We start from the raw sequence: 24950 nt of genomic DNA, 5'->3' as shown, positions 1-24950 counted from the left end.
TGGTAGTCATCCTTAACTTTGTTGGAGCCAGGCCCATGTGTGCATGTTAAGTAAGTCATCATTATAAGGTTTAAAAAAAATGCAGTAATAAGGTTAAAAAGAAACCATTTTTTTCTCCATTATCAATTATTAAACATTAAATTTTTGATGATGAACTTATCTTCTGGAACACAGAAAATATAATAAGCCTATCCACAAAATCTCATTTTAGATGTCATAATGGAGTCAAAAAGGTCAAGGTCCCTTGATGCGTTATGATTTAGATTGCCAGGACCAGGTGAGGTACAGGGAAATTGGACTGACCAACAAAAATTTGATGCTGACAATTAAGGTCATCACACATGAATGGATGAGTGGTAAAAAGGAAAGAGGTTTGAAGAGATTCAGTGAGAATAGAAGAGAAGAGGTGAGGATAACAGAAATCAGGAGTGAACGATAGGCAGCACTCTTTACCATCTCCTCTCCAGCCTTGCCCCCCCCCAACCCTGTCTGTGATCTGTCCCCCCTATATTTCCTCAGGTTACTCAAAGTCCGCCAAAAACCCCCTTCTAGTGAAACTGCCAAAATCAAGAATCACTGCTCACCTTCACTCTTTCATTCCACTTTTTTTCCTACCTCTGGAGCAAACTCCCACACTCTCTTCAATCCCAATCTTCCCTCCAGGTCTTAAAAACAGCTGTTCACCACCATCTCATGTCTTCCCTCATCCAAAATCTTGATCTTTACTTCCCCCATTAATCCACTCCCAAACCCACCTCCTTCAAATTCCCTGTTTTCCTTCCTGAAAGTCCCTATAGTACCATCTTGTTTACCATGTTGACCCTGCCCCATCCCTCTCCCTTCCTCAGATATACTATTGTCTTTGTTCCCCACTATTTTGTGCTTCCCTCTCCCACCCCTCTCGTCTCCTACCTTGTTCTATGGTTCTGTGTATTAGCTTTTACACGAGCCTCGACTTGGTAAACAAACAAAAAAAATAGTCCTAAGTGTTCCTACACTGGGTGAGAAGCAAAACTTGGAGCTCAGCCTCCTGATAAATTATGCCAATAGCATAGAGAGTCTTGGACTCAATCGCTTCCTGGAGAACAAGATGAGAAGCAGCTGCAACAGCCCAGATTGGGGATCCATACTCCATATTACATCAGATGAAGGCCTTTCTCCATTGTATTAAGCCCTAAGCAGCTAATAATGGACTAATCTTTGTGTAGAATACCAAGGTAACAGCTTTCCTTGGAGCTGAATCTTCTCAACACAGAATATGACGCTGCTCACTTGTCAGCCTGTATGTGTCTTGGTTGCCTGTCCTCTGTCATCTCTACAGCTCTGCAGAAATGGGGAGATGCTCCGACGAAGGGGCTTCTTATTGCCTCCATGGCGCTCAGCATACCTTCATCAACGCCTGTTGATTTCATCCATCTTTATACCTGTCTGCCAACGCAGATAAACACTTGCCTTCACCAACAAGACTAGTTCCTACTCTGCAGAGATGTGTTTTGTTAATTTTTTTTTTTTTTTTTTTAATCACCAGATGTGGAGTCTGCTACCCAGGCATGTCATTCTCCCATCCAATTGATGCTTCTGACTGCCCAGGCCTACCTGAAACTTTACCATATTGTAAATAAAATCTCACTGCCATGTTTTTATTTCGCTTTCGCACACTCTTATCCTTTTTCTCCTTTTGTTTGTTATCAATGCAGTCCACTAAATTTATTTGCATTGAGTTTTTTTTTTCCTGTCATGGCGAGTACAAGTTTTTCAGAACGTGTTTATTTATCCTATAAAACTATCATCACTGCATTTTATCTCAGTACGTTTCTTCATCGTTTCCTTCTTCTGCATTTGAATGCTTTTCCGTTCGCATTTCATTACTGGAAGTAAAAAGAAGTAAATGCCCCTGCTGGGGTCATTTGTCAATGAAGAGGTGAGTATAACAGAAAGCAGGATGGGACAATAGGCAGTACTCTTTAAAGACGGGAAGGAGGGACACAAAACAAAAGCAAGACAATCATGTTGGGATCATTTTTGGTCAAAAATGAAAACAAATTTAAAGGTTCAGTAGTTCACCTGGGCTGACAATTTTTGATAAAACATTCATTGTGCCTTGAACTTATTGAAAGATGGTTGCCCAGTTAAAATGTGAGATGCTGCAAACATTCTGCAGAATGACCCACAAGGAAGGTACAGAGTTACGCAACTACCTTCTACAAATCAAATAATAAAATAGTTGAGTTATCCACCATGAAGGATCACAAGGTGCTCACAATTTTGGCTTTACCCTCCCTTCGGAGCAAAAGGTCCGACGGAAGGTAAAGCCCGAAACATCAGCACCTTGTGATCCTTCATGGCGGATAACTCAAACCATTTTATATTCTTATGTTTTTACTTCTTTGTGCTGCCAAAGCAGACCACTAATTTTATGCTGGAATTAGAAAGTACATTTTTATTCATAAAAATCTAGCCAATCTGCAACCTGGAATGGGCTTTCGTTCCACTCCTTTAGACAGTAAAGGTTCTAATAACATAATTTATTACACTTTTGGAACAAAAGGTTATTTCTATTTTATTCTGTGTTGCAGTGAGTGAATTTTTATCCTTCGGATATTTCAAATCGATTCATAATAGTCAATGAAAAAGATGGCACCTACTTCCCATATTAGAAGTTGCTCACATTATTGCTTCTCTCGTGGGTTGTTGTCTCCATTTGCGGGTTTCACGAGGTGGGAGTGAGTTCTTCCAGAACTCAAAATCTTCACCTCTTTTTTTTGGTAAAGGATCATGATTCATGAAACATACTGTGAAACTTCGTTTTCAGAGCCTCATTCCAAGGGCTCTTTTCAAAATCATCACTAAACCTCTGACAGCCTCCACTTGTAGCACGTTTGCTCATTTTGGTTATTCTAATGTTTGCTCATTTTTGAGTGAATTCTATGCTCAGTAAGGATTATTCTCTCATACAACATTTGCTTGGTTGAAAATAGATACAAGTAATGGCGTGGGGCAGTTGAGAGTTTCTGAAAAATTATTCTATCTAATTATGTTATGCACCATGAACAAATAAATGTGGAAGTTTCAAGAGGAGAAGGATGATGCAATACAGACCTTTGTACAAGAAAAAAAAAATTAAGATTTACAGGAAAAGCAACTTCATTTTTAGGGACTTCCTAAAAACCACCACGATTAAAATGATTGTTAATATGCTGCCATTCTCTTCCAAGTTGTGCATCATGGCACACTCTAAAGTTGCCTGACAGGACTGCTCAGTTGTCTCGGACTCGGCATTGAGCAATCTTGCCTGGATTCGATATATCGACCCGGCCATAAACTGTTATCCTGGTGCTTCTTCGGCAAGTTGTTGTATCTTTGAGTGCACCATCCTTTGTAAGGATGCTAAGTGGGTGTCCTCAAGATGCCTGTTCACTTTCATTGCTGACTAGTGAATATCCCACTGTCCTTTGAAAAGGGTAGACCATTGCGTGTGGGTCCCAAGGTGAAATTCCACCATAAATGTGCATGCCAACTCCATAAGGAACACAGCCACACTTTAGCAATTATGCAACCAAGACACCAAATTCATAACTGAATTCTCATCCAGGTCATATAAATAACCATAAATGAACAAAAGAATAATAAGAAAAACTTAAAATAATGAACTGTACTTCAAAGAGCATTTGATAATGCAATGGGATTCTTCAACATGTGAAGGTAGCCATTTATTCCATCACACCTTGACAACCATGTCTCAAAAGGTTCTTCTTCTCACAGAAGAGTCTTTTTACACAAAGACTGAGCATTTTATTTATTCAGAACCCATTTTATTAGCCTTTCATCAATGGCACACTGGTAATGGTAAATTGCCTGCCATCTATCATGTAATGTCACAGCCCCATATCATGTAATGTTTCCTCCTCATGCCATAAACGCCTTCTTCACATCTTCAATGTATTAACCCCATTCATAAACCAATGCAATCATTAGCTTGGTATAACTTTTCATTTATAGATAACTTTTAAAATGAACTTACATATTCCATTTTTACATTCATCAATATCTCATGGTGGAGCTTGTACATATATCATAGGCAAGAGCCGCAGGACAAACATATAAAAGACATTTGTGTACTTTACATAAACATAAGAACATTAGGAGAAAATGACGAACTACGTATCGTACATGGGATTTGAATCTGGATTCCCAGCATCATGAATGAGAAGTTCACGTGGAAATAGAAAACAAACCAACCGTCTCCGTCTCCATCTCCGCCTCCCTTTCCGACTCCGTCTCCGTCTCCGCCTCCCTTTCCGACTCCGTCTCCGTCTCCGCCTCCCTTTCCGACTGCGTCTCCGTCTCCGCCTCCCTTTCCGTCTCCGTCTCCGCCTCCCTTTCCGTCTCCGTCTCCGCCTCCCTTTCCGTCTCCGTCTCCCTTTCCGTCTCCGTCTCCGCCTCCCTTTCCGTCTCCGTCTCCGTCTCCGCCTCCCTTTCCGTCTCCGTCTCCGTCTCCGCCTCCCTTTCCGTCTCCGTCTCCGCCTCCCTTTCCGTCTCCGTCTCCGCCTCCCTTTCCGTCTCCGTCTCCGCCTCCCTTTCCGTCTCCGTCTCCGCCTCCCTTTCCGTCTCCGTCTCCGCCTCCCTTTCCGTCTCCGTCTCCGCCTCCCTTTCCGTCTCCGTCTCCGCCTCCCTTTCCGTCTCCGTCTCCGCCTCCCTTTCCGTCTCCGTCTCCGCCTCCCTTTCAGTCTCCGTCTCCGCCTCCCTTTCCGTCTCCCTTTCCGTCTCCTCCTCCGCCTCCCTTTCCATCTCCGTCTCCGCCTCCCTTTCCGTCTCCGTCTCCACCTCCCTTTTCGTCTCCCTTTCCGCCTCCCTTTCCGTCTCCGTCTCCGCCTCCCTTTCCGTCTCCCTTTCCGTCTCCGTCTCCGCCTCCCTTTCCGTCTCCCTCTCCCTCTCCCTCTCTGTCTCTGTCTGTCTCTCAAATTTAGCCAATGCACCCACAAACCTTTTATGTTCAAGCGGGATTTTTTTTTTTTGCAGTCAAAGACAGTTTTAATCTGGAATATAGTCTGTCTAAAAGAGGTAAGAATAATTACCAGACTCAGCTGCACAATGGTTAGAGCGTCTGCTCTGAGTCTGTTAGGTTGGTGGTTTGAATCCTGGCCAAGTCAAACCAAAGACTTTAAAAATGGTATGTGCTGCTTCCTTGCTTCATGCTCAGAATTTTAAAAGGCTAGAGGCAGAGCATGAACAAACAACCACAGGTTGGCAACCATTCTGCTGGTTTCTCTGGGCCTTATGGCCTCCTCCTGCCTTGAATTTCCCTGGAAGGAACACATACTAATTGATGTTTCAAAAAAGGCCTTGGATAAATCATTATAGTTCGGGGGACTACACAGATAGAGATGAGTGTGGGTGAATAGGTCAGTCGTGTGTGCGTTGGGCTGAGTGTGCACGTGTGTCTGCACCTTCCTCATATTTGCCTTCCATCTTTTATTTTGCATGACAAATAAAGGAACCAATTGAAAGAAACAATCCCGACAGGCTGTTAGTCATAATGTTGGGTTATCACGCTCTCCGTTATGTCGAGAAATGCACTTGTCTTCGTGTTGTGGGTAAGATGTGGGATGGGAAGGACAGACAGAATTGTCTTTTACTGCATCTCCTTTCCCTTGAATGAAGTATTTATTTGTATTACTTAATGATTCAATATGCCAGCCCAACCGAAAGCTCACAGGTTGGTTCATGACCCGTGCTTACTGAGCATTCTGTGAGCAGCTTTGTTGTTGATATGCAAAGAAGTGTGAGCCAGTCACAGATCACGTCCCATCAAGAGGAAGTTTCCAGGCGGAAACATTTCACTGGAATATACAAGACATACTTAGACACAGAAGGACGCCATTTGGCCCATCAGACCTGACTAACCACATTCTTTCCATCAACTTGATCTAACTTATAATAATTCATATCTATATGTCCCTTTGCATATATACATGGAAGAAACATGGCCAGGGTACCAGAACACAATGGACTGCCTGTTTGAAGAGATACCATGAGATCTTTAACTTACACAATCTAAATGCAGGCTGGACAACTTACATTTTTGCCAATCGCAGAACGGCATGCTCCAGGATACAGCGCCCCCTGCTGGCACCTCATCATAAGGGCAGCTTTTTTATTTTAGGTTTTGGTAAGCTTGATCCTGTTAGGGACCGAACACAGAAGAAGAGAGAGTTAACTGTGAAACACACGACCAATCGAGCTATCCTGCCACTCTCCTTACCCCTTAGCTTAGCATGAGCATACATTGCGAGCAACAGGAAGAGAGCACCAAACACCAATTACCAATTCCTTGATCAACAACGGTCAGGAACATATGGAAGTGGATATAGCAAGGAGGCACAGCAAATGAGATCAGCACTGAGAAGGAGCACCAGAGAGCACTTCATCTAAAAGGTCGATAAACAAGTAGACAAACAGAGAAAACTGTTGTTTCCCTTGGGGGATATTTTGACCCGAAATTACGGATAAACTTTTTCTCATGGCAAGACAAGTACTGTTGCACAAACACAAACAATATCCCCCCCACCACCCTCATCCCAATTCCCCTGACCCCCCCACCCACCCTCATCCCCATTCCCCTGACCCCCCCCCCACCCACCCTCATCCCCATTCCCTGACCCCCCCCTATGTATTCGCATGTACATTTCAACATCCACCTCAAATCCACAATTGATATTATGTTTATCTGCAATGTCCTTTCCAAAAGCCATGGTTTTCAGCTGGTGTTTCTACCTAGGTCCATCTGACCTGTAGGGAGTGCATCATAATGCAACCTCAAAAGTTATCTTATGATCCACTCTGTATCCATACTGTGTATTACACAAGAAACAAAGTAATTAAGACACAGCAAGCTAAATTTGCAGATTAAACAAGAAGTTAAAATCTGTGTAGGTAATGCATTTTATAACTAGAGAGTTCATAGACTTCTTTACCCCCATGCAGTCTTGAGAAAAAAAAAGGACATGAAGAGGGTCTATGAGCAGCAAATTTGATTGGTCAAAATGACATGAAATGCCGTAATATTTTTCAAAGTACAGTACTGCTAAACGGAAGGGTTTTTAAAGTGTCAAAAAGGCAATTTATGTTCTCCAGTGTTCAAGTATATAATTCAATTGAAATAAAGATTTTAAAGGTTGCAGAAACAACTTTTTTTTCGGAAGATTGCCGCCATTGATACAGTACCTTTTATACCACCATATTTAGTTTGCACCTGTTTGTGTCGTTTAGCTTTATGACATCATGAAAAACAGTAAGTTTCCGGTTTGGAATGATTTTCATTTTGTTGGACTGCCAGAGAGGCAGCAGAGTTAAAAAAAAAAATCATCTTACTCTCTCTGCGCATGTGCAATTGGGACAAGATTCCTTACAATTTGCCAAATTCAAAGCCAAAGTACTGCTATACTGCAGGTTTGTGTTCCGATTCGTGCTCAAAATAGAACATTCAATGGAAATTAAGTTGTTCCTCAACGAAAAACTGACTTTTGTAGACAGACAGGCAATGTAAACAAATTGCTTAACCCTGCTTCTCTTCGCTTCACACACATGGGGTAATAATTACTTGGAAAGAGTGTGTGTGTGTGTATATATATATATATATATATATATATATATATATATATATATATATATATACACACACACACACACACACACACACACACACACACACACACACACACACACACACACACATACGCAAAAGGCTGACCTTTGTAGGCTTTCTTGGCTGCTTTATGGAACTTATTCGGCTCGAATAGCATGGGAGGAGTCGATTTATTTATACAATCCTAGCCATCTTGGTTTAATTGATAGTTGAGAGATGATTTGTTATTCTTTCCATTCACGGGTGAGAGATGTGCATGGGTCTTTCTATATTATATTGTTACGAATTTGGAAGCCTTTTGCACATAGACAGACACAGTCAGCAGTCCCATAGTTCAGTTATCTCGTTAGGTATATGTGGATAGTTAGAATCCCTCCCCTATGTCTAATGGGTTAATTTCATGTGTGCGCTGTGGGTTTCTTTATAGTCAGCTTTTTTACATCTTTAAATCTACAAACGCCAACAAAACCCTCCCTTCACTCCTCCTCCCACTCCGCGGGCGAACAAGCGCTTCACCCGCCCAACTTTCACTTCACACCACGGCGCCATAACGCACGTGTTTCTGACTACGGACGTGGGTGGAGCCCTCCTCGCTTCGGAGCTCTGACTCCGCCCCATCAAAGAAGAATGTCTCCCCTGTCGAAACTGGGGAAGATAACAGGGCCTCTCTCGGGGGAGGAGCACTGAGGCGCCGACACGCCGCTCCTCCAATCGCTGCTGGCCACCACGACACCCGAAAACGACCCGTCCAATCCGGAGGTGAGTTACCCGAAAGCGGATCCCTCCACCCCGCACGGGGGAGGGATAAGAAGGATCACAAGCTGTATCCGGGGGGGGGGTTCCTTGGTTCCTTGGAGGTCATTCCTTGCTTCTGGTCTTCTGGGCTCTCCTGGTCGTCGGTCATCGTTCGTGGCTGGCCGGGTCGTTCGTAGGATCCTGGCCACGCTCGTTGGATTCTGGTTCGTGGGTTTGAGTCCCACCATGGTGGGTTGTGTTGGAGCGCTCGAGCTGGGGATCGCAGTTCCCTTCCACGGACTCCAAGCTCCACAAGTGCGAGTCGGTATAACTGCACGAGGCGGCCAGGTACCCGACCAAACTCTAACCCCCAGCTTGCCTATCCTCCATGGCTGGAGGGTCCGGATAAAGGCCAGTTGGCGCCATTTCTTTTTGGGTGTGTGTGTCTGTCTGTGGCCAGTCTTATAAGTAGAACTGCATAAGTGCCTTGCTTATTGTACATTGCATTTAAGTCGGTTTAACCCTGCTCTGTCTCCCTCCCTGATTATTATTTGTAAAATGAACCCGGTGTTAAGTGTACCAGCTCATTTTCTGTGCTTTCTCTCAATGGCCTAGCATGGTTCGGGTTTGAGTTATAGTGAGGCCGATTGTGCCGTCGATTGTTATTTGGACCGGCGAGGCTTTGGTAATTCCCGCTCGGTTACGCCGGATCAGAGTCGGTAACAGCGACTCAGTTTGGACAAAGCCGGGCGAGGGTGTGACTTCCCTGGTAGCTAGACCGCGCGACTAATTAGGTAAATTGAAATCAGACAAAAAGACCCTAACTGTGCAATAAAAATATTGCCGTCAATGGCCCATTAAGCAACCCGTCGACTTCAGAGTTATCCGGAGTGACGACCTTCAATTCCGGGTGTTTGGGGGGGAAGACAGTCCAACTGCTCCATCTAGCGGTCGTTCCTCACCCCCGAACTACAACAATATGTATAATATATATATATATATATATATATATATATATATATATATATATATATATATATATATATAAAATATATATATATATAATATATATGCATTTTTTATATATATAGTTGTGGGCCGAAGGTAGGTGGCGAGAACGACTGCCAGGTGGGGAAGCGTACGCCGTCTCCCACCAGACTCCCCAAAATTATAGGCCGTCGCTCGGAAAACTCGGAAGCCGGCGTGTCGATTAATCGACCGTGAAACGCCAATATCTCGACCGCGTGGCGTAGGGTTAATTGTCTAGATACAATATACCTAAGTAACCACGCAGTCTTGGCTACCGGGGGAATCACGCCCTCGGAACATCTGGCCGAACCGGATCACTCTACCAGCCATGGTATAGTATCAACTTCTACCTACCAACTCCGGCTCAGATGCAGTCAAGCGGGCCTGCTCAGGACGTTCCGGCTACGATGTACCAATTACCGGGGATGAAACCCCGTCTAAGCTCAGACACGAACCATGCTGGACCAATGTAAGAAGGGACAGTAACGGACTGGGAACATTTCTAATAAATTTTATTGACAGTAAAAGATGAAGGCCAGACTTAACGTGAATATGCAGGAAGTATTTACAATGATCCAAAAACATTTATTCAGTTCTACTTAAAGACGGGCCCACATGCAGACACACACACACACAAAAAGAAAAGAAACCCCGGAGTTCTTTATTGGACCCTCCAGTCAATGAGAGAGAGACAAGCTGGGGGTCAGAGTTCGGTGGGTACCTGACCGTTGGAGGGAGGGTGTGCTCCGCGATGTGACACCTGACAAAGGTCGTTGATCCGATCCCAGTTGCACGTGGGGGACTTGAGGCCTGTGGCGGAGTTCGGGTGGCGAATAATCGGGGTCCACAGAGGGGGGTCAGGGTCACTCTGTCCTTCCTTGTAGAGGGCCAGCAGAGACACGTTCGCCACCTCGATGCCCTCTGCTCAACCCTCGTGACAGCAAAAACCCCTGCGTAACAGCAACGTAGACCTCCTGTGACCACTCTTCGTAATCGCCCCTCGTAACAGCAAAAACCCTTAAAAACCTCTCAGAACTCTCGTACAACCCACCAACAATGCCTCAGAGAGTGCTCTGGAATTTATGGAGCTTCCTCAGTGGGGAGGGGCCTTGGTCAGCACACCTCGCTGTTCGCCTTTAATTGGCCAGGATCCTACGGGCACAGCCTTCCTGGGCAGAGTTTCGGCCATGTCCGGAGAAAGCCACCCCTCTCCTCCACGCGTGTTTGAGGAAGGTAGAGGGTGGTGAAGCCACCTCGAACATCCTCGGGAATCCGTCTCAGGCAAAGGTGCGCTGTGGCCCGCAAACAGAGGGCGCAAGCGCGATGGTACAGTGGATTGCAATGGAGGATGTAAATATAAAAGAAAGCGATTTATTAACCTAACGAAGCTGTCGCAGCGCACACATTTAATTCTCCCACTAAACAAAAGGAAGGGACCTGTCTCACACGTACTTAACGGAATAACTGACTTTTGGGACCTGTATGTTGGATGAAAATGGTTTCCAGATCCATCATAATATATGTATATACAGTATATCTTTTTCCAGGCTCTGTTTGACATAATGATGCGTTTATCAGGTATTATGTCAGGGCACTAAGTTCCTCATGGTTTGCTTTAGTGCTGAATTACTAACAGTGTGGAAATTGCACAAACCAGAGTGTGCTGTTCTCAGATATCCACATTTACTGGGCCAAAGCTGATGTCACGTAAAGGTGCAAACGGAACGAATGACCACATTTTTGGTGATGAGGAAAAAATTGACACAAACAAATGGGATAATGAAAAAGAAAACAAACTTTGGTGCTTTCGAGTGTCCGTTCGTGTAAAATATAAAGCAGAATTTGTGATATAATTATTGTATCATCTCAGCTCGAGCCAAAACCCAGAGAAATGGCTGCTTGCTTGAAGTACCTTCTCTCTCTTCAAATAGCACCACAACCAACTCTGCTTGTGAGAAGGCCTTATGCCTCAATTCTGTGTATCCTCACGAATCTTGTGTCCCTGATCCCTCACTCTCGGTCGCCAATCTTCCTTGTCATACCCAACTGCTCCTGGACTCTGTCTTTTGCACCTGAAAAGGTGGAAAAAGTACTTTCAACCATCGACAATGACTGCTCTTGGACCGGATGGCATCAGCTCACGCATCCTAAAAACCTGCTCTCATGCTCTTTCATATCCTCTCTCGTTGCCGTTTTCAGCCTGTCATTTGTGCTTGGTCATCTTCCATTTGCTTGAAAATCTGACATCACTGCATTACATAAAATGTGCAAAAACTGATCCCCTTAATTATAGACCTATCAGCGTACTTACAATCATCATCAAGGTCATGGAGTCCATCAACGCAGTTGACATGAAATCCTTCCTTTTGTCCAACAACCTCATTTCAGATCACCAATTTGGTTTCAGACCAGGTCACTCCACCTTGGACATGCTGCTTGTACTCATACAACAATGGATGGAGGCCCTCAATATCAGACATGAGATCAGGGCCGTCTCTCTGGACATGAATCTCATACTTTTGATAGTCTGGCATCCTGCCTTATTCTCTCAAACTCTCTGGCTATGGCAATCAAGGCCAAATCAACTCAACACATAACTTTATGACTTCCTCTACTCTCAGAACCATGTGGCTTGTCAACTTGTCAAGGCTGGAGTGCTCCAAAGCAGTGTTCTGGACCCAGTCCGATTGCTGATCTTCAAAAAATGATCTCTCAGACTCTCTGGAAAATCCTCTTTATCTACATGCTGATGACTCACCCTCTGCTATGACATCTGTCATCCTTCAGATAGGCACGCTGCAGCCTCTCCCCTCTCTTCAGACCTTGAAAAAAAAAAATCACAATCTGGTCAAACACTTGGAATATGTCTTTCAATCCTGACAAATCTCACACTCTCACTATCTCTCTCTGAAAGGACCATTTGGCAAACCCTCCCATCTACTTTCTTAACAATCCTCTTGAGGAATTTCAGTCATTCAAACCTCTGGGTCTCACGATCAGCCATCAGCTTTCTTGGGCAAACTAGATTTCAAAGTTGGCCTCCAAAACCAGCCGCCGGTCGACCGGGCATTCTTCATCATACAAAGTCCTTCCTTGCACAGCTGAACTCCTATTCACCCACAAGGCCTTCATCTGCAGCTTGATGGAGTACTGCTCTCCCTTCTGAGATGGCTCCGCTGCCTCACCCTGTTAAGAATAATGCCATGGAAACCAAGGCCATTAAGGTCATTGGAATTTTCTGCACTGAAGCTGAGTCCATGGGCTTATTACTTCGCCGTCACAGACAGGTCAGTGGTCTCATTATTCTACCACTTTCTGTCTAGTCCTGCAACTTCTGCTCTTTCATGCTTCCAAACCCCCTCCACCCCCCCTCCCAGGTTTCTGCATGGCACACACGGTCCACCATTAACCCCCTTATGATTAAACTACCTAAATCCAGGATCACTGTTTACCTCCATTCATTCATTCCTCTTTTCTCCCACCTGTGGAACCAACTTTCACATTCTCTTCAATCTCATTCTTCCCTCCAGGTATTCAAGACTGCTGTTCACCACCATCTTATACCATCCCCAATCCAAAACCATTATCTTCTCAACCTTCGTTAACCACCCCCCCCCCCCCCGGGCCAACCCCAGTCCCTCTTCCTTCCAAATTTACAGTTTTCCCTCCTGAGAATGTCTTTTCCTACCCTCTTCATTCCTCCCCACACCCATTATTAGCCCCCGTTGGACAAGTCCAAAATGGGGGCTTATGGATTTGGTCTCGATTTTTGCGTGTATGCGTGCGTACATCCACAACCATATCTCGGACATGTCTGGACCAATTATATTTGTACTTGGCACAGACAACACATGATGGTTTACATATGGACATCATTTTTTTTGACATTAGATCCAAGATAGCCGACTGGTGGCCATTTTAGTTGTAAAAAAAAACAAAACAAAACAAAACTGGTGTCAAACACATCCTCAGCCACCTCTCAGACATGCATTTACCGATCTCTATTCAAACTTGGCAAACAGACAATGAATGATGGCTTACATAAGCACATTATTTTTTTTTCGAGATCAGTTCCAAGATGGCTGACTGGTGGCCATTTTGCTACTTAAAAGTGTCCCCAACCATTTCTCAGACATGCATAGTCCGATTTTGTTCAAACTTGGCAAAAGCACAGTAAACAATGGCATACACTTGTATCTAACTTTATTTTGCGATCTGATCAAAGATGGCTGACTGGTAGACAGGCGGTCAATTCAGTTGTAAAAAAAAACTCGATGTTGAACACGTCCTCAACCATTTCTCAATGTTGTTCAAACTTGGCACAAGCACAGCAAATTCTGGCATACACGTGGACCTCACTTTACTTTGTGATCTGATCAAAGATGGCCGATTGGTAGACTGGCGGTCATTTTAGTTGAACATAAATATGGGCTGGCCCTTTAACTCCATACAGCAAAATTACTAAAACAATGGGGGCTGTGACATTTTATGTCTTTTTCACTTATTTGTCCAACTCTCCCTCTATCTTGGCTTTAAACTCTGCTGTTAGTGTTTCACTCCTCTCTCAACTGTTCCTTTTGTACTGTTGTGTCCTGATCCGTTCAGTGTATTAATTGTATCTTTTCCATGAGCCTCGATGTGCACAAAAAACCCCTTTCAATTCTTTCATGCGTCGAGTGTGAAAATATTCTCGAAAGCAGACATAACAGTTCAAGAAATTCAAATGTTTCTTAATTTTTCACAATATAAGTCCTAAGGAAATGTTTTATTTAGTTTTTCCGACTACTATATATTCCTGCATTGAAAAATAACAAACTGTGTTTCATTAATAACACTGAACAACAAAATTTTTTTACTGGAGATGTGTAAAGTGATTTAGACTAATTTGGGTACGCTGATTTCAAAAATCATAACCGTTTTGCTGTATCACGTCAGGATTTTCAGTAACAGAAATATTCCCATTGCCTAGAAGTCAGGATTTCAATGAAATTTACAAAAATTCATTTATTCATTTATTTCATCATGAATGCTTCAAAATTATAGAAATTACAGAAAAACTCCACTAGAATGTAATTAAAAATGCTTTAGGCATTTGGCTTTGCGTTTGTGCTGCTCTGTGTCAGTTTCACGATGCAGGAACCAGCAGAAATCGCCCATCATGTTCAGGTTGTGCCGCCCTTGGTAACGCGTCTCCATGAGTGAAATCTCTTGGTGGAATCGCTCGCCGTGCTCGTCCGAGACTGCTCCCAAGTTGTCAGGGAAGAAGTTCAGGTGCTGGTGTAGGAAATGGATTTTCAGAGACATCCTGGAGCCAAGTTTCCTGAAGGACTCCAGCAGCTGCTGCACTATTTCTTCATAGTTGTCCGCGCGCTCGTTCCCCAAGAAGTTGTCCGTCACAGCTTTGAAGCTTCTCCACGCTGCCAGCTCTTTGGGGTTTAGAGTTGTCGGAAAAGTTTCGTCCTTCATAATCTGTCGGATTTGCGGTCCAACAAAGACACCAGCCTTGATCTTGGCCTCCGACAAGGTGTTGCCAAACTTTTCCTTGAGGTATGGTGGCTGGTAGGAAAAACCCACGCCCATTCAGATCCATTGCCCGTACAAAACTTTTCATCAAGCCGAGCTTTATGTGGAGTGGTGGAAGGAAAACCTTGGCTGGGTCGACAAGGGCGACATGCTTCACGTTGTGTCGACCAGGTACATGCTCTTTTCGCTCTTCCCAATCTTTCTTCGTCCAGTGATTCTTGTCGTCTCTGCTATCCCAGAGACAAAGGAAGCACATGTATTTCGTGTAGCCTGACTGCAGCCCTAACAACAGCGCTACCACTTTCAAGTCTCCGCAGATGTGCCAGTTGAAGTCATTGTACTTGATGGAATCAAGCAGCTGCCGCATAGTCTCATAGGTCTCTGTCATGCCGAACGCGTGAGCCAGTGGGACTGATGGTTTCTCGTTGCCATTGTGGAGCAAAACGGCCTTCAAGCTGTTCTTCCCCGAGTCGATGAAGAGGCGCCAGTCTGCAGGATCGTGATCACACCCAAGTTCTTTCAACAGACCGTTGATGTCACTGCAGAATGTCATCGTGTCTTCCATCTCAAAGAACTCAGCCATGTCTCTGTGACGTGCTCTGAACATCTTGGTGTTAGGTTCAAGTAGATTCCACTGCTGCAGCCTTGATCCAAGCAGCTCTGCCTTCGCCTTTGACAGCGAGAGATCTCTTACAAGATCATTTAAGTCTCCCTGGTTCAGAAGGTGTGATTCTTGAGTGTCGGGTTCAAAAGGTTCATCATCACCATCCTCTTCACCACTGCTTACAGCTATGTTCTGATCAGCTGGAGGTGTTGGAACGGGGTTCTCGTCATCATGAGGCACAGGTTTACGAGCAGAGATGCAGTCAGCGTACTTGATGTGACCTTTATTCTTCTTGTTGAAGCCGGCGATGCTTGTGCAGCAGAAATAACAATCATCATGATGATTCTGCGGCTCACGCCATATCATGGGCACCGCAAATGGCATGCTCGCGCGCTTGCCCACCAACCACTGAGTCAAGGTTGTGTGACAGCTTGTGCAGCAGATGTGTGGTGCCCAGCTCTGTTCTTGGTCCCCCACCTTACACCCGAAGTAGTGAAAGTAGGCGGCCTTCATTTTCACTGCTGTAGATATACTTCGCTGTTGATCTTTTTTGGTATACCGACCACAGACAACAGAAGTTGTCAGGATGATTGGTACAGGAACGCCTACTCATCTTTATCTGAAAGAAAGAAATATAACACAAGTTAACAACAATTGTACGAAATAGACATGTTAAAGACATATGTAAATTTCATTGAAATCCTGACTTCTAGGCAATGGGAATATTTCTGTTCCTGAAAATCCTGACGTGATACAGCAAAACGGTTATGATTTTTGTAATCAGCGTACCCAAATTAGTCTTAATCACTTTACACATCTCCAGTAAAAAAAAATTTTTGAAATTTGTTGTTCAGTGTAATTGTCAGTATCTCGCTCATAGAACTTTTGAACACTCCACAATCGTTAACATCCACATGCTAAAATCAACCTAATCCTACCAAAACATAACATGAGCTTTCACCTCAATCTTAATCCTGAGCTAAAAATGTGGTTTATGCAGTATTTAAAATCTCTCAAATGATTAATATTTATGTGAGAACGATTTGGAGGGGATTCAATCACACTCAGTGGAGATATATTCGCTGGGTCCTCTACAAGAAGAAGAAGAAAAGGCATGGAAGGAAGTAAATTTAATGACTCAGGTGCAAGTAGATTTGTGGTGGGCTGGCAGGATAGCTTAGACTCTTATCAGTATGTGCACTCACCTTTGAGCAGTCCAGCCTAAGTTTAAATCTTCCAAGCTATAAACTGCCACCATGGTGTTCAGCATGTAGTGTGAGGCACCGTTGTGTGCACCATACATCGGAAGGACCTTAAGCGGGAGGACGCATCTGCCAGTACCAGTTGTCGGTGGACATTAAAGATCCTACAGTCTTTCGCAAAAGAAGAGACAGGTTATCGACGGCACCCTGGATAAATTCTAAATCCCAGTAGTAGTTATAAGTATAGTTCTGGTCCGCAGTTTGCGCTTTGGTCTTCTTACTGAAGTGTGAAACAATCTGAGCTATTCCAAGCAGCACACAGAGGACTGATCGTTAAGAGATATGAACCATACTGAATTGATAACTAACGAGAGAGTTCAGAGCACACCTTATGCCATGCATTCTTGAGAAAAAGGACATGGGAAGGGTTTTTTCAACTCTTGCTTTGTGTTTCTAAGCACAATCAATATTTCCTACCAGCCACCATTTTGTCTGAATCTCCATATTCCCCAACGCTGAAAGTGCGAGCAGCAAATTTGATTGGTCCAGATGATGTAAAATGGTATAATATTTTGTCCAAATACTGCTAAACTGGAGGTTTTTGGAAGTGCCAACAAAGCGATTTGTTTCATACAGTGTTAAAATATACAATTATATTGAAATAAAATAAAAGTTTTAAATGCTGTGAAAAAAACAATTTCAGAAGTTTACCGCCATTGATGCAGCATCTTTTAAACGACCCTATTTAACACGTTAAATGAGTTATTTGTACCTGCTATGTGTCCTTTATTACATCCTTAAAAACAGTAAGTCTCCTGTTTGGAATGATTTTCAATTTTGTTTTACTGCCAGAGAAGCAGACAGACAAAAAAAATAAAAAATAAAAAAAACCTTACTCCTCTCTGCACATGTGCATTTGGGATGAGATTCTGTACAATTTTGCAGGACACTATAGTTGCACACACTGTGCTGTGGTCAAATGTCCCCAGATGTACTCCTACCTCCAACTCCTCCTGGTAGAGTAGCCAACTGAAATAGAAACTGGCTTAGTAATAGGAAGCAAAGCATGGTTATGATTTAGAGGATATCTAACTGGAAGGAGTTGATTGTAATTGCTAAACCTCAGGGATCAGTTCTCAGACCATTATTATTCATAATTTACATCAATGCTTTGGACACTTGGATTAAGAGTAGGCTTTCCAATTTTCATACGACACTAAGCTTGGAGGTAAAGTAGATAGCAGAGAGGGAAAGGGGCAGGATCAGATTCAGGAAAGTCTGGATACTTTCATAAATCGGGCAAAAGATTGGCAGATGCAATTTAACACAGGGAAATGTAAGGTGCTGGGGATGAGTAAGAATAATGAAAATAGGGAATATATGATGCAAGGGGCAATCTTGAAGTGTGTGACTCAGGAGAAGGATCTGGTGGTGGTAATATATGTGGGTGAGGTGGGGGTGGGGAAGGGGGGTAAGCAAACAGCTCAGTGCCAAGCAGCTATAGGTAAAGCTAACCGTTTTTTCGGTTGTATTCCTCGTGGGATAAATTATAAATCAAGAGATAGTGTTGACACTGTACAGGAACCTAGTGAGGCCTTATCTGGAATATTGTGATCACATTTTGTCACCACATCTGAGGAAGGACATAGCTGCCATAGAGAGGGTACAGCATTTGATTCTAGGCTTTGCTAGACTTAGCTATGAAGAGCGGCTGAAGGAGACAATAATTTTTACATTATAGAGGAGATGATAGCGAGGAGATCTGATTGCTGTTTCAAAGGGCTTAGCTTGGGTAGCCTTTCATGGTTGCTTTATGCAGCTTCTTAGGCAAGAAGAGCATGGGAGGAGTCGAGTTATTAATACAATCCTAGCCATCTGGGTTTAATTGATTAGTTGAGAGCTAATTGGTGATTCCCTTCATTCACAGGTGAGAGATATGGGTGAATTTCTTTTTTATATATGCACCAGGAAGAAGTTAATTGGTTTTGTCGTTTATTTGTCACATATCTTTTCCGCATATCTCAAGGGATTGTGAGTTTTATAGGTGACTACGATGGGTGGGAAGGGGGTTTGAAGGCTGGAAGTGAGGAGGAAATTGGCATTCTCTCAAGCAGGGCTAAAACCCATGTCCTTATAAAAGGCCTTTGTCCAAGGTCATTGTATATTTTACTTTTAACATTGTGTGTATATATATATATATATATATATATATATATATATATATATATATATATATATATATATATATATATATGCATCAGGAAGTAAGATCATTGGTTTTGGTTCATTTATTTTCATATATTTATTCTGCATATCTCACAGAAATGTGAGTTGTACAGTAAACTGTGACAGGCCATAACCTGCTCATGGTCACATATCTTTTCCGCATATCTCACAGGATTGTGAGTTTGACAGGCGACCATGAAGGGCCATGACCTGCTCATGGTCACATATCTTTTTTGCATATCTCGTGGGATTGTGAGCCGAACAGGCGACTGTGATGGGTGGGAATGGGGTTTGAAGGTTTGAAATGGGGATGAGATTGGAATTCTTTCAAGGAGGGCTTAAACCCAAGTGTTACTGTTTCAGGAATCCTATATAATTGGAAAGGCTAAGTATTGTAGTTTCTGTGTAAAAGGCAATTTGAATTAAATAAGTGCTGTCATTATTGGGTGAAAGGATACATGTGCAGGCAGCTTCAACGCGTCAGTGGCATCTCGGCGCCGTGATGGATTGTCAACAGAACATTTATGATGGCTTTTGTTGAGGTTACAATGTTCGATTAGCATAACAGCTACATTCCTACATTGGAGGGAGATGGACTGGGTGAAAGATTTGTTATGGAACACGATGCTCAGAACCAATAGTCAAGCTTTTGTCAGTCTTGGAATTCAGAATGTCTGTTGCATGGTTTCAGGGTTGACCCTGTGTTGTTACAATATAAGGTGAAGCAGTGAGCGTTCAAGAGAAGTAGAGGAGGACTTGAGAGGTGAACCAGAGATCCAGTTTCAGCAGAGTATGGGGCCCTTGGAGTGGCTGAGTGGTCAAGTTTGTTTTGCCAAAGCGGGCTGTGCACGGCGAGGACGGGTTGTGACGGCCTCGTGAGCCTTGTACCACAGGGCGCACATTAACCACAGACCTGATTGTAACCCATTGTACCTTCACGGGAGCGTGGGTTCTTCCTGTCAGCGGACTGGTTGAGTTCATGAGGAACCAATGTAACACAGTGGGTGTCATCCATGCTGACATTCCACGCCGCCAACTTATCTGGGCATCTTGCATCAAGGTCACCCATCCTCACTCATTCTCATGGCACAGCATGGTCGGGGCGCAGCATGATCCCTTACTGTGAGGAAAATTCACCCGTGGGGCTCACTCACCACAGACGGCTGGCCTGTGACCACCTGCACATCGGGAGCATAGAAAAGTCGATTCTGATTTTGGCAAAATGAGTACCAGCTTGCTGGGATGATTGAGCCATTCGAGTATCCTGTGTCAGAGTGGTGACCTGTCCAGGAATGTGCCCAAGAACCCAGGAGACTGTTTCAGCAGCAGTGACACTCTGTACAGAATATGGTTCCAATGGATGGATGTATTGAATGTTGTTGTTCATCTTTCGGCTGCTCCTGTTAGGGGTCGCCACAGCGGATCATCCATTATGATCCGCATACTGATTTGGCACAGGTTTTACGCCAGATTCCCTTCCTGACACAACCCTGGTCGCCTCTTACAACACAGGGATAAGGATTGGGTTTCGCCATGATTCCGGGCTGCCCTACACCCTCTCATAGCGCAGCCCAGCGCAGAGCCCCCGTCCTCGAGCAATCCTCCAACCCAAGCCTCTGAGTAGCCGGATTACATGCGCAGGCCACTACGCCCGGTGGATGAATGTATTGAATACATGTGTGCAACTTTGAGTAAGTTTTAAAAAGCATTGAACATGACTTGTATTCCTGTGAGGAATTTTACAGTGACTGAGGGCTCGTGATGGAATCATTGTGATGGAATTCTTATTGAATGATATTAACGCTTGAACCGTCAACAGTTGGAATTAATAAATTGCGTTTTAAATCTTTTGTTTTATGTCGTGTGCCGGTGTCACCTGGTTACCAATAGACTGAAAAGTTTAAAGCGATCGTATTCATTGTCTGTCATGCTACCCTCTGAGTACTTGCAGGTCACTCGCCCTGAGACAAGGAAACCAGCGTAACACATCATTATAAAAGGTCTTTGTCCATGGTCATTATTTACTTTTAACGATGTGTGTATGCATTAGGAAGAAGATAATTGGAATCGGGTCGTTCACTGCCACATTTCTTTTCCATATATCTTGCGGGATTGTTAGTTGGACAGGCGACCGTGACAAGCTGTGACCTGCTCATGGCACATATCCTATCTGCATATCTCACAGGATTGTGAGTTGGACAGGCAACTGTTATGGGTGGGGAGGGGGTTTGACGGATTGGAATGGGGAGAGGATTGACGCCGTTGAGTTGAGAGGGGGAGGGCAAGGACTTGGGGTTAGGAGGTGGAGGTTAAGGACATGGGGTTTGTGAGGGGGTGGAGGAGGGGGGAGTGGGGAGAGTTGAGGACTTGAAATCATATTTTACATTATGTAGAATTTCCAAGGGTCCCTGCTATCTAGTTGTTATAATATCGCTCCCCAAACAAAGTATCCAAGGTATCAATATATACAAGCTTCGGGACAAGCTTTGACCCCAATTATTTCACCATGAAAGCAAGCAAAGCATAATAACTCAACCATTCGTGAACATGGGTGTTTTTTTTTTGTTGTTGTTTGTTTGTTTGTTTTAAGCTGTTGCAGAGCGAAGCTCTGCCTCAGATGGAATGAGGTACTGGAGTGGTGCTCACTATAACCCTGGTTAAGACAAGTGTCGGCTCCTTAAGAAATAGCACAGAACAAGAATTGGTGGATGATGAAGGTGAGATGGCAGGCTCATTAAATAGTCTCTTTGCTTCTACATTTACACAAGAACAGTCGAGGAAATTTCAAATAGATGAGAGTATACATCTCAGAGGTGAGCAAGGGTTCATGAGGAGATACAAGTACTAGTGGAGGAAGTAAAAATATACCATCAGAGATGGGGAATCCCCCACCATTGAATGAAAAAGGTCATACATATTCCAGATAATGAGGGAGTTGAATTGGAAACAAGACACCATTTGGTCATCATCTCAAAAAAGTTCTCCAGGGGTGAGGAACGTTCTAACCAAAAATAAATGAAATCAGATAAGCGGTTTTCCATTTAATACAAAAAACATTTTTTTCAAGTTGGCCACCCCAGTCGACCATCTTGGATCCGGCCACGCCCAAAATCAATAGGGTTCTTCCTTTTCAGGTGGTTCATGTGTGATCCAAATTTCAAATCGATATGGCGAAAAAAATATTTTTTCAAGATGGCCACCCGTCGGCCATCTTGGATTCGGCCACGCCCAAAATCAATAGGGTTCTCCCTTTTCAGGTGGTTCATGTGTGACCCAAATTTCAAATCGATATGGCGAACAGTTTATGAGTTATTGCACTCACAGCTATAAATGTTGACGCCCGGACGGATGGACGGACGGACGGATAGCCAGACGGACGGACGGACGCCCTGGGTGACAACAATATCCCCCTTCCGCCACGCGGCGGGGGGGATAAAAAAAAAACAGCGAGAAATACTAAAGGGTGATAAAGCTCTGGGGCCACATAATATGCTTCTATGATTTTGAGGGAGGTGGCCAAGCAGATAAATGTGATGTTAACTAATACCTTAAACAGGTCATTGGAATCAGGATAGGGACTGGAGGATTTGCCTGAGTGGATCGACGTGTGCTACCCAAATCCCCGATGGATTGTTACCAGTGAGTGGATGTTGAACCTTGTGGTGGTTCCTCGTGTGAACATGGCGGGCTGTGTGATTTATTTAATGGATGCCTGCAATTGGAAAGATAATGTTGTGTCTGCAAGGGACGGGGACCCTAACTAAAACACATACTTAACGATATAACTATTCTATAGGACCTGTATGTTGTGTGCTCATGGCTTCCAGATTCGCAACACTACCCCCTCCCCTTTTTACAGACTCGTCCCGAGTCGTCAAATTTCCGTGTGCCCAGCATGTCTAAGTTTTCCCCTAGTACGTTTTACCTACGGATCCCTGAGTGCGACATTTTCTTTCTTTTTAAATACGTGTCCCCAAAATAAATAACCTAATGCGCTGCGTAACTAACTAAACAAACTCAAACAGACTCATTCGGAGGACTTAAATAAAATTGCCGGCGCTATACCAAACATGCAGGTGGGATAAACAAATTTACAAAAATTTTTTTGCCTTAACTTATCTATTTACACTAACCATGGCCCAGGACCTGGCATCTGTGGGAAAGAAGCCATAGCAATGTCAACAGTTATGTGAGGGTGAGTGCTCCGCAGCTGAAGGTCAGACGTCTTCAGGGCCTGATCAAAAGGTCCCTCTTTGTTTGTCATTGAACCTTCTCTTTTTTTCAGTTTCCAGCTGTTGGAGGCAACTCACCCTAACCCGGCATGCCATATGCCATCCCAGAGGCCATTTGAAGGGGGTAACCAGGCTGCCCAAATACAGTCTCTGGCTCCCTTGTGCAGGAATAGGAAGGTAGCCGGGTGCCCAATGCAGTCCCTGGCTCCTCCTTGAACTGAACTGGATGGATGATGCAGGAGCACAAAAAAAATGGACTGGATGCAAAACGATGCACGGGCTGCTCAATGCAGTCCCCGTGGTGTGGCTGCCTGCAGGGCAGTCTTTGCAAAACATGCTTGACGATGATCCTGGCGCACATGGTGAGGATGACAAAGGGGCAATGCAAACAAGGGTAGCAGGCATGGGGTTATGGCAAGGCAAGGCCAAAAGGAACAGGCGATCCAGCACAACAGGCCGGTAGGTGAAGCTGGCCAGCCTCTCGTCTCGTTCCTTGGGGTCTGGAAGGAGTGCGGTGGTGCTGGCCGCTCCGAAGGCAGGCTCGGACCTAACCTACTGTCTCCCCCCAACCTATCGCCTTTGCCTGTCTCTGTTCATATCCACTCCCTTAATTTACAACACAAAACAAATTTAGCCCATATATATATATTTTTTTTTCTCTTACAATTCCGTCTCCGGAACCCCCTTAATCGTCTTTGTCCACTAACCTATCATGTCACTCTATTCCCAACCCCTAAAACTATTTTCTGGGGGGGAATAGGGAGAGACTAGCATCCTGTCTTGAGGCCCAACAAAGCCTCAGAATGGCCTCCCACATAATTCAGCAGTCTTCTCCACAGTGAGTCCAGGGGCCTACCGAGAGCGAAAGGATGGATGGTGCGGTGCGAAGGGGTACATCTCCTAACTAACCTAGCCTTTATTAACTTTTGAACTACCCCGGGGCTTTTTGAAACGCCTGTCATTTAAACTATCAGTTCTAAGAACCATGATTCCCGTCGCCTGTGTTGGTGTCCATTATAAATTTGGGCCTCGCCCTCGAATTTTCGCTCGTGCCCTTGCACAATTTCGTGGCTGGGCAGCATGGCTCCACTGGTAGGAACTTCCCCTCTGCCGAACTCTAACCATGGCACCCCCGGGCCGTGAGGCTGTCTCCGAGCCTACCAGCTCCCTATGAACGTGGGGGGTTGCCCTCTCTGGCATTGCCCCCCTCCGATGCCCACGTGGCATTTTGGTGCTACGGGCCCCTTTCCGAGGGTCGCCCGTGCCCACTACACTATCCCGGTCCCGTGGACCCTTGGCCTACCCTGGCCGACTAATCCGGTGCCTGGGGTGCTCTCTAAACAAATACTCACGTTTCAACACACACCGGGACATTCACGCTGGGATTCGCGCTACTTCAAGCACTCCGGGGCCTCCATACCCCCCAAGCTGTGCGTGTACCCGTTAACAGCACTCATCCGCTCCACCTCATTCGGCACGACCGGACTCACCTCATTGCGATCTACTTCAAGGGAGCATATTTTCTCTCTTCGTTCCTGAAGGAGGCTATCCTGCTGCTCACACTGGGTCACACAATACATTCCCCAAGCTCAACCCCATTGTCCCTCCTTAGCTCTACCTGTGTGTGTTCGTCAATTTCATTTAATTCGTGCCCTCAATTGATTTCTCCGTCTCCGTCACCTCGTTTATTATTTCCGTTTCTTCCTGGCTCTTCGTCTGTTAATTCCTGTGTTTGTCTCCTCGTTTAATTTCTC

The 24950-nt window shown here is 44.4% G+C and overlaps 1 long non-coding RNA gene across 1 annotated transcript in view; it reads right to left on the bottom strand.

The window, feature by feature from the left end:
- Positions 1 to 5703: 5703 nt before the first annotated feature.
- The window catches only part of LOC147022089 (uncharacterized), a 31024-nt gene continuing 11777 nt past the window's right edge, over positions 5704 to 24950 (bottom strand). Inside the window, exon 3 of the long non-coding RNA XR_015060630.1 lies at positions 5704 to 6181. This is a non-coding gene — a long non-coding RNA (uncharacterized LOC147022089). The remainder of the gene's footprint in view (positions 6182 to 24950) is intronic.

This window comes from Eptatretus burgeri, chromosome 8 (genome assembly GCF_056783735.1).
Source record: "Eptatretus burgeri isolate ZD-2024b chromosome 8, Ebu_testis_v1, whole genome shotgun sequence".
Classification (NCBI taxonomy): Eukaryota; Metazoa; Chordata; class Myxini; order Myxiniformes; family Myxinidae; genus Eptatretus; species Eptatretus burgeri.
The sequence above is the reverse complement of the archived record's forward strand: the minus strand, read 5'-3'. Positions and strand labels throughout refer to the sequence as shown.